Source organism: Octodon degus, unplaced genomic scaffold, assembly GCF_000260255.1.
Source record: "Octodon degus isolate 3935 unplaced genomic scaffold, OctDeg1.0 scaffold00062, whole genome shotgun sequence".
Classification (NCBI taxonomy): domain Eukaryota; kingdom Metazoa; phylum Chordata; class Mammalia; order Rodentia; family Octodontidae; genus Octodon; species Octodon degus.
In genome coordinates, this window is record NW_004524638.1 from 12820124 (window position 1) to 12830134 (window position 10011).

The following is a 10011-nucleotide window of genomic DNA, read 5'->3' on the forward strand; positions in this document are numbered from 1 at the left end:
GCAAGAGCACAGGGCCTCAGCTCTAGCCACAGAGCTGAGGGAGAGAGTAGGAAGCACAGTGGAACGGTAGCATTCGTTTCATCTCCACTACGGCTGCGCAATCTCCTTTTCTATTTTGAGTACTTTCCTGTGTGGGTAGTTTCGTTTCACGCCCCTGAGCACCTACTAGCTGTCAGGCTGTGTTCCGGATGCTGGGGGCACAGTGCATGGAGGACCCGGAGGACGCCCTGCTTGGGGCACAGTGCACAGAGGATGTGGAGGACGCCCTGCCTCCGTGGAGCTTGTAAAAAGTCTCAGCACTTTCAGATTGTAATTCTTGACACAAGTTTTTGAAAACAGCAATTTGGGAGCTGTTCCATTCCAGAGCTCTTGGCAGCTCTTTAAATGCTGCCAAGGTGTGGGCGACTCACTGTCCTTCAGAGAATCAGCCTTTCCTGCTGGAATGGACAGCTGAATGTATGGCTGCTCCACCTCTGTTCATTTTCAGCACTGCTGTTTAGCTAGGTTGGTAGAATGATCGCCCAATCCTGTAGCTTTATAGGTAGTCACCCTTGAGGCATTCCTCAGGAGTGACATCTATTAACTGCACTTGCTGAACAGGCATTTCTGCACCCTAGCTCTGTGCAAGGAAAGAGACCCTCTACAGACTCTAGGATGAGAGAGCAACAAGCCAAGGTCCTCACTCTGGTGGCCCTGCAGGAGGTTCATAGCCTGGGGGGTGGGTGTCCTCTCCCACCTCAGGCATGGGCTGTGGAGCACTGGCAGATGGGTGGCTGAAGAGGCAGGGGCTGCATGCTCAGCACTGTGTGCCCAGGGGTCCGCTCTGTGCCCTCAGCTGGGACCACTCAGAGCCTCAGCCTGACCTAAAAACAGTGGTGACCCCATTTATGCTGCCTTCGTGTTAAGTAAAATGATTCTTACAGAAACTTGAAATGCACAACCACTGAAGCTGCCCTTATCTTTCTTCTTTTTTGCATATGAAAGTCATTTCTTGTCATTTCTGCAATATTCTCTGTGGCTGGGCCAGCGAGATAGCTCAGTGGGCTAAGCACCTGCTTTGGCAAGCACAGGGACTGACTGGGATTTGATCCCTGGCCCCACACGACCTGCATGCCATGGTGGCCCTACCCCTGGGCACACTGAGGCTGTGATCAACTCCTGGTATGCTGGCACATGCCTGTAATCCCAGCACTGGGGAGGCTGAAAACAGGAGGATCATTACAAGTTCAAACTGCATAGTGAGACCCTGTACCAAATACATAAATGGAAATATATATATATATATATATATATATATATATATATATGTCTGTGACTCCTGTAGAAAAAGTTATGGCCAAGACTGGCAGTTGGGAAACACCGGCTTATAGGAACCCACAGTTCAGTGTGTCCCAGAAGCCCCAGGCTAAGGAGCCACATGGAGGTGGAGGAAAACATGAGAAGCCACTCTGTCCATACTTGCTAGGTCTGTGCAAAAGAAGTTTGGGCCCTGCCTCAGCATCTCCAGCACATGCTTGTCAAGATTGGGATAATCCTTTCTGATCTCTGACTGAGCAGCAGTCAACCTTGCTTGGGATAGTATGTGACCGCAGTTGTTTAAACAATCTCAAAATGTAGAACTGTTGATGAGAAAATATTACTTGACAACCTAGCCTAGATTTAAAATTGTGCACTCAAGTGTGTCTCTCAGCTGAGGCCTTCAGATTGGGCTCCTGGAAGGCAGGCTTTTGTGAAAGTGATGGGCTGAACTAGAAAGAACTTAAGTAGGCTACCCGGGCATAGTGATTTGGAATTATAGTATTCACACAGGAGCTGCTCATAGGTGTTTTTCACTGAAACATGATTTTTAAAAGCCCCAAGACCTTTAAAATCAAAGCAGCAATTTTGTCAGAAGGCCAAGAAGGGAATCTTCAGTCTGTAAAACTGCTGAACCCTGCCCAAGTGCCAGTCCTGCCTTTGGGGCAGCCAGGAGGCCAGCATAATGCAACTTGTGGTGCATCCATAAAATTAAGGTGTCCTTTACTTTTCTTGTTGCTGAGATAAAATATCTGACACCCAAAGTTAAGGGAGGAAAGGTTTATTTCAGCTCACAGTTTATAGAGGTTTCAGTCCATAGTTGACTGGTTCCAAAGCAGGGTGGCATGGCAGAAGGTTCTGGAGGAGAAACAGACCATGGCATGGCGGACAGAAGGCAGAACAATCAGCAGCAGCAGTCAGCGACCACAAACCTGCCTTCTTTCTGTCCCTTTATGTTCCATCCAGCTACAAACCTATTCATTGGTACTGCCTACACCCAGGGTGGGCCTTCCATTATCCACACCCATAATCTCAGTGTCACATTTACACCCTAATTAGGCAGCTCTGAAAAGCCTTCCCTATGACTGCATGGGGCTCTATGGGGACATCTAGATATGTCATAGCATTCTACTCCTGGCCTCCAAAAGACTCATGCACATCCCTTTATTCAAAAGACATTAAGTCCACTCTAAGAGGTGCCGAAGTCCTAACAGTTTCAGCATTGCTGAAAAGTCCAAGTCCTAAGAGTTAAGGCAAACACACCCATACAAATGAAGGAAATTAAACACTTCCCACGTTCTGAAGCACAATACAGACAGTTTTATTTCAAAAGGTATAAATAAATGGGGGGACAGAAAGGAATGGGACCAAAGCAAGTCCAAGATCCAGCAGGACAAACTTGAAATCCTGTAGTTCCATGTCTAGCCTCTGGGAATATGTGCCAAAATTTGAACTCTGAAGAGCTCAGGTGACTACTCCCATACAGTGTTTCACATGTTTGTGGCTTCCATGGCTTCTCTTTTTAGGTAGCTTTCCTTCTTGGAGCTTTTCTCAGACAGTCCATGTTCTTGGCTTCTCCAGCATTCTGGGATCTCTGCCGTACCTCTGGCTTCCCACACAGTTTTAGACATTGTCCTGTCAGGAGCACACCGTCTGGCTTCCCAGACCTTCTGACATCTGGGTGGAAGCCATCTGCCCCCACAGCTTCTGCATTCTGTACACACCTAAAGTCAGTATCACATTGATAGCACCAAGATCTGCTGCCGTCCGGAGCAGTAGCTAGGCTTCCGTCTCTGGGCTATCAGGATGGAGAAGCTGGATTGCTGAGCACTCTGAACCCAATCCTGAGTAACAGATTCCCTACACCGCTGCCCTTATGGAACAAGGTGCTCTGGGGCTCTCAAAGCAAAACCTCACTTTGGCAATTTTGAGGCTGTAAACAGTGGAGTTTGGCTAGTTCCTGAGATGCCCTCAGGCCAGCTTTTCTGTTATTTTGTTGCTTCTTAGCAACGAAGTCCTCTTGTGCTCTGTTTTGCAGTCTACAAATTTACTGGAGCTTCCTTTCTGGCCAGAATCAAAACTTGTTTAATCATTCTGCTGGGCTCTGAGCTCTGGATTCTCAAGAAAGGGCTGGCTACAAGCTCCCAAGAGTAGCCATGTCACTTCTACAGCATTAGATGGCCTTGAAATTTCTTCAGCCAACCTTATTGGTCAGCTACCCTTAATCTCAGTCTCAGGCAGTCTCAGGATAGGAGCAAGATGCAGACACTACTTAGGCAGAACAATTCCCAGTGCAGTCTCTTTCCTAACTGAAAGCCTCTAAGCCTGGTCTATACTGGTAGCATTTCTGTCCACCTTCTGGTCTTCTGATCTCTGACCAGAATCTCACATCAAGTTCAGTTTGAAGCCCTGTAGGGCTGCCTCTTCAGCTGGTGTCTGCAGACAGCTCCACGGGCTCCCGAACAACATGATCAGGTACAGTCACAGCAATGACCCCACTTCTCCAGTACCAACATCTGTCTCAGTTACTCTTCTTGTTGCTGAGACAAAATACCAGACATCAAAAGTTAAAAGAAGGAAAGTTTATTTCAGCTCACAGTTACAGAGGTTTGGAACCTTAGCTGACTGGTTCCAAAGTACGGGACTACGGTAGAAGGGCATCACAGGAGAGAAACAGACTGCAGCATCACAGACAGAAGGCAGCAGGCAGCGGCAACAAAAGCAAGCCTGCCTTTTTCCTGTACCTTTATATTTCATCCAGATTGCCAGTCTCTTGATTAGTGATACCCTCCCCCAGGGTGGGGCTTGCACATCCACATCCTTAATCCGCATTCACATGCCCTAACCCAGCCGCCTTCGAGAGACCTCACCTGTGAGCATGTCAGCCTTTGGGTGGCATCTAGATACAAGCCATAGTACAAGATATCTCTGTTAGTTTTTAATTCACATATAGACTTATACAAATTTATGAGGTACAATATGATATTGCATTTTTGTTTTTCTGTTTTTTAAAAAAAAAATTATTTATTTATTTATTTTGTGTGTGTGTGGCCCTCTCAGCCCACCAGGGGGCGGAGCTGGCTGGCATGTGGTGCTGGGGGATTGAACCGCAGTCCCTGTGCTTTGCTTAGCTTAGCTTAGCTTGTTCTAAGTGGGTGCTTTAGACCACTGAGCTATCTCACCAGCCCTACAATATGATATTTTGATGCCTGTATGTACACTGTATAATGGTCAAATCTGATTAGCCTGTCCATTACCTCCCCTTTTTTTTTTTTTTCTTTTTTTTTCTTTTTTGTACTGAGATTTGAATCCAGGGCCTTCACAGTGGACTATCCCCAACTCTTTTGAGACTGGGTCTTGCTAAATTGCCTGTGCTCACTCACACTTGTGAGCCTCCTGTCTAAGCTTACCAGTGTCCTGGGATTATAAGCATATACCACTGCACCCAGCTTCAGGTAGCATTTCTTTGTGATAAAACATTCAAAATCTTTTCTCCTAGCTATTGTGAAATATATGTTATTGGTGACTGCTGTCACCCTGCAAAAGAACTGTACAACTTAATTCCTCCTAACTCTAATTTTAACCCATTGACCAGTGGATCCAGTGGATGTAACACATCTGGAGAACATTCTATTCAGTAACTGCAGGATAAATACATTCTTCTCCATACTACAGTGAATATTATCCAAGTACATCATAAAACAAGCCTCAACAAATTTTTTTAAAAATTGAAGATAAATGAAATATATTTTCTTACCACAATGACATAAAACTAGAAATCAATGAGAATTTTGTAAACCACAAATACATGGCAATTAAATAGCATGCTCCTAAATACCCTATGAGCTGTACTTCATAGCTCCTGCCTGCTGCTGGGAGGTAGCATGAAGCTCCAGAGTTCTCTTCAGAGAGCTCTGAAGCTTTTTTGGCCACATGGCACAAAGCCCTCTACAGAGCAACCTCCAAGCAACAGATGCATTTTCCTGGTGAGGAGCCACACAGAAGAGCAATGTCATTACTGCTGGAGAGCTCGGCTCAGCACAGACCGTGGCCGTGTGGATGATGGGTGTGTTCGTGTGGGGCTGCAGCTCCTCCGTGGATAGTGCAGCCATTGCTGAGACATGAGACTCCAAGGACACCCAGGGAGCCTGTGCTTTCTCCACATGGGCAGAGACCTACCCTGTTGCATGGTGAAGTTCACTTACAGGAGCTTCATTTCCATCTGCTTGTGATCCGTGGTTGAGATTTCCATTTGCTAGCGAAAGTAAAGACCACGGGGATGGGTTTAAGGCAGGCCCTGCTCTTTCTAGGCCAAGGGTCAGTGACTTCTGTGTGCAGTAGATGATTCAGAGGACTGGCTTGTGTATCCTGACAGTGAAGGAAGTGGGCAGCAGCCAGCCAGGAGGTCCTCAGAAGCTAGGTGACAAGGATATTTGGGGAGTTGGAGGGAGATGGCCATAGATAGCAGTAACCTATAGTGCTGAATGGCTTCCCAGGCAAAGTCTAGTGGTGCCTCTGTAGTAGATAGATTTCTTCAGATGTCCACCCCTCCTCCCTGGTCATTCAGTCAAACACAAGTCTAGGGTGGTAGGAAATGGGGCTGTGCAGATGAAATTGAGGTCATTAATTAGCTGACCTTAAAGTAAGGAGATTGTTCTGGATTATCTGAGTAGATCTAGCATAATCCCATGAGCCCTTAATAGAAAAAGAAGGAAAAAAAAAAAAAAAAAGAAAAAGAACATAAAAGATCAGAAAGATGAGGTAGATAAGAGAGAGTAGAAAGATTAAAGCCTAAGAGCTCAATGTACCATTGCCAGTTTAGAAGATTCTTAGAAACTGAACCTCCTCCAGAAGGGAGTGTCAATCCCCAGGCAGTATAAGGCAAATGGAAGTGAGGGGTTTTGTTCCATAGCATCATGGAACTGAATTCCACCTATAATCTGAATGAGATTTGAAATGGATTCATCTCCAGTCTCTAACAACCACTGCCTTACTTAGGTTCTGTACTACTCTAAGCAGAAAACCAGTAAAACCACACCATGCCTGACCTTCTGACCTTCAAAAAAAAAGTGTTTAAAATCAATGAGTTGGTGGTGTTTGCCATGGCAGTCCTAGAAAACGGGTACATATCCTCTTTTCCATCACAGCCTACTTACCTTCTTAGCAGCTGCTCCAGGAGCTGGCTGCCCCTTAGATACACCAGTTGTCTTTGGTAGGAAAAGCTACATAGAAAGTCAACTACAAACCATTTGTCTGAAATTCATTGATTTGGAATTGGGGAGCTATTTCTATTTTCATTTGTAATGCTCAGTGCTTACCATTTCCTGAAGAGTCGATTTTTCCAGAGTAGAATCTTGACATCTACTTGAGGATTTTTTTAAAAAAATTTTTTTAAATCTTCTCATCCTCTTTATTTTTATTATATTTCTTTATTTATGTATGTGTGTGTGTGTGTGGCCAGCTCAGCCCACCAGGGGGCAGGGCTGGCTGGCATGTGGTGCTGGGGGATTGAACCGCGGTCCCAGTGCTTTGCTATGCTTGTTCTAAGTAGGTGCTTTAGACCACTGAGCCATCTCACCAGCCCCTACTTGAGGATTTAAAAAAAAATTTTTTTTCTGTATTTTTCCAGAAGGGTCTACAGGGTGCTCAGGGTCCCACTACTAGATCAGATTCATAGTGATTCTCCTGTTTACAGCCTCCCAAGTGCTGGGATTACAGATGTGTGCCACCACACCCAGTCTCAGTTGCCATCTCAGCGTACTTCAGGGGTGAGGCTGGCACAGCAGGTCCAAGGATTAAATCCCTGGCCTATAGGAATCCCTTCCTGGTTCTTGCTTCAGTCCAAAAAGTTAATATTTGTAATCCCAAAGATATGTTATTGGAATCCCACCAAGTTAATTCTAATCTACCACTCCCAGTGCAACCCACGGTGAAAGTAAAGACACTAAAACGTATTTATCATTTTTGGGGAGCCAAGTGGCCCTAAGTCCAGCCACGAAGATGGCTTTCTGGAACCAAAAGTCTGATCCAGGCCCTTACCTGGTTTTATTCAGTGGCTTGAGGAGAATTGACTGAGAATTGTGAGAAGGAGGTGAGGACTGTGAGCTGAGCTAGGTGGGTGGCCTACATTTACCTCTGCCATATGCAGAGAGGATATGCAGAGAGAGTAGTGTGCTTTATGCTATTGAGATAGTATCTAATGTTTTGGGGGTCTGGTGCTTCAGCTCTGATGTAGTCTTTCAAGCCCCAGGAAGTCATAGCCTCTGTCTCGAGGCTCGATCCCAGCTGGCGCTGCAGAGCATTAGCTCTACCATCCTGTCTTGACCCGGCTCACGTTAAAGAGCAGCAGGTGTAGGTTACCAGGGAAACACGCAGGCCACCTTTAAAGACTATCACCAGCACCTCAGCTAGACCAATGCACATTGCTTAAGGCCAATTGAAGGATAAACAGAAGTCCTAGTCAGCTCTGTACATATCAATATGAGGAGATACGGTCAGGCTCAGTCAAAGTGGAGACAGCCGCTCTACTTTCAAGGAGCACTGTCAGGTGGTCCTCCACACTGGCCCCCCCCCCATGCCTGTGTGCAGGCACTTTAATCCACTGAGCTATTTGGCTGACCCTTACTTGAGGATATTTTATGTTGGAAGGGCCCTAGATTGAATCTCTTTGGCCCTATTTAGGCTGGGGAATGGGACTATATTTTATTTTTATGGATTTGGTACAGGGTCTCACTACACAGCTTAGACTCATAGTGATCCTCCTGTTCTCAACTTCCCCAGAGCTGGGACCACCACAGCTGGTCTCAGTGGCTGGCTCAGTGCACCGAGGGGCAGGATCAAACCCCAGCCCCTGCACTTGCCTAAGCAGGAACTTAGTTTGCTAAGCTATCAGCGGGACTATTAAGGAAAGAGCAGACCCAGCAAAACCACCTCCCCCAGCCCCCATGCCCAAAGCATCTGCATCTACTGCTGGGTGCCAAGCGTTGGTCCTATGCCTACTCTGGGAAGGAAAGAAGGAAAAAGAAAATGGTCCAGCTGGTCCTGCTGAGCAGGGCTGAGGTGCTTGTCAGGTGCCAGGGAACAGAGTGGGAAATTAGTCTTCAGGTGGCTGAGGACAAAGGCAGAGCGACTAAGGAAATAAGGAAAGCTGAAAAATCGCGGAATAAGTTTAACTGAAGGAATTCAGCAAAAAAAATGAAGAGTCGTACCTGCAGTAGCCAGGATCATACTTCTGGGCTGAGTTCCTCGTCCTCCGTGTGCGTCGGGCTCCATGCCCTCAGTCCTCACAGAACCCTGGGAGGCAAGAGCCCTGTGCACCTCCGCTGCCCCTGCCCTGCTGTCTCCCTAAAGCTCCACTTGGCTGCCCAGGCCCCGCTTCCGAATCAGCGGTACCTGGGGGAGAAGCGGACAGACGCTGAATGCGCTTTCTTCGGCCTCTGTCCTTGAGCGTCCTGGCTCTGTGGTTTCTCACTGCTGTCACGTACCCAGATCAAAAAATAGAACATTATAATCACAACAGTCTCTGCTTTGCAAATATAATCAGTTAACACGATCTGATTATATTTACTCACAAGATGAAGTTATATTTATTTGGAAGAAATAGCTTGTTAAATAGAGCTACACTCTCAGCCTCCCAAGCTCTGGGATTACAGGTGCCCGCTACCATGCCCAGTCTCATTCGCCGTGTCAGTGCACCCCAGGGGCGCGGCCAGCACAGCACACGGGGTACCGAACCCCAGTTGCTGCCTTAACTGTCTTTTATATGTTCACCTAAATATACTGCAAGACTCACAAGATAAGGTTATATTTATTTGGAAGAAATAGCATGTTGGATGTAGCCACGTTTTGCCACCTTGGGACCTACTATTGCATCCTGGCTTTCACCTGCTATGATTTCAGTTCAGCCTGAGGAATTTCTCATCCCATTTTAGTTCTCTTATTTTTCATTTTTCTGAAGGTTACCTACCTTTTATTTTCTAAATATATTTTTTCCTGTATAAAAATCTGCATTAGCTATTCGAAGATAATACACTGTCTCAGTCTTACACTATTTAAGGTGAGACATTAAGTTTAATTTAGCTAATAGTTATGTTTCTCCACATTGTCCTTCTTGGGATTCAGTGTTCTCTTTGGCACAGGGACGGGGCGGGGGATCCCCGGCACCTCTTGCTGTGCTGGCCCTGCCCCCCACTGCTCCTGTGATCCCAGCACTGGGGAGACTGAAAACAGGAGGATCACTGTGAGTCCGAGCTGCGTAGTGAGACCCGTGAGATATATATATATATATATATATATATATATATCTCCTTTACCAGACATGTTCAATTGCCAACTGTTTTTTGAGCTTCTGTCGCCTCCCTTTCTGCTCGTGTGTCTTACACCACCTAGTGCCATCTCCCAAGTCATTAAAGTGCTGTTTGCTGTCTCCCAACATGATTTCCTTTCTCTTTTTCACATTGGGTCATTGTTGATGTATTTCCAAATTCCCTGACTTTCCTCTGCTCTCTCTCTGCTAGTCCTGTCCTATGAGTGTTTTTATTTTAGATACTTTTTATTTTCCTATTCTTAAATTTCCATGTAACTCTTTCTTATAATTCTCATTTTCTTGTCTTTATTTTTATCTCTTCGTGGACTAGAAACTGGCTCTCTGTAGATTTTTTTTTTAATTTTATTTATTTATTTATGTGTGTGTGTGTGTGTGTGTGTGTGTGTGTG

At 45.9% G+C, this 10011-nt stretch overlaps 1 pseudogene; it reads right to left on the reverse strand.

The window, feature by feature from the left end:
- Nucleotides 1-8640: 8640 nt before the first annotated feature.
- LOC105742616 overlaps nucleotides 8641-10011 on the reverse strand; it is a 4323-nt pseudogene continuing 2952 nt past the window's right edge.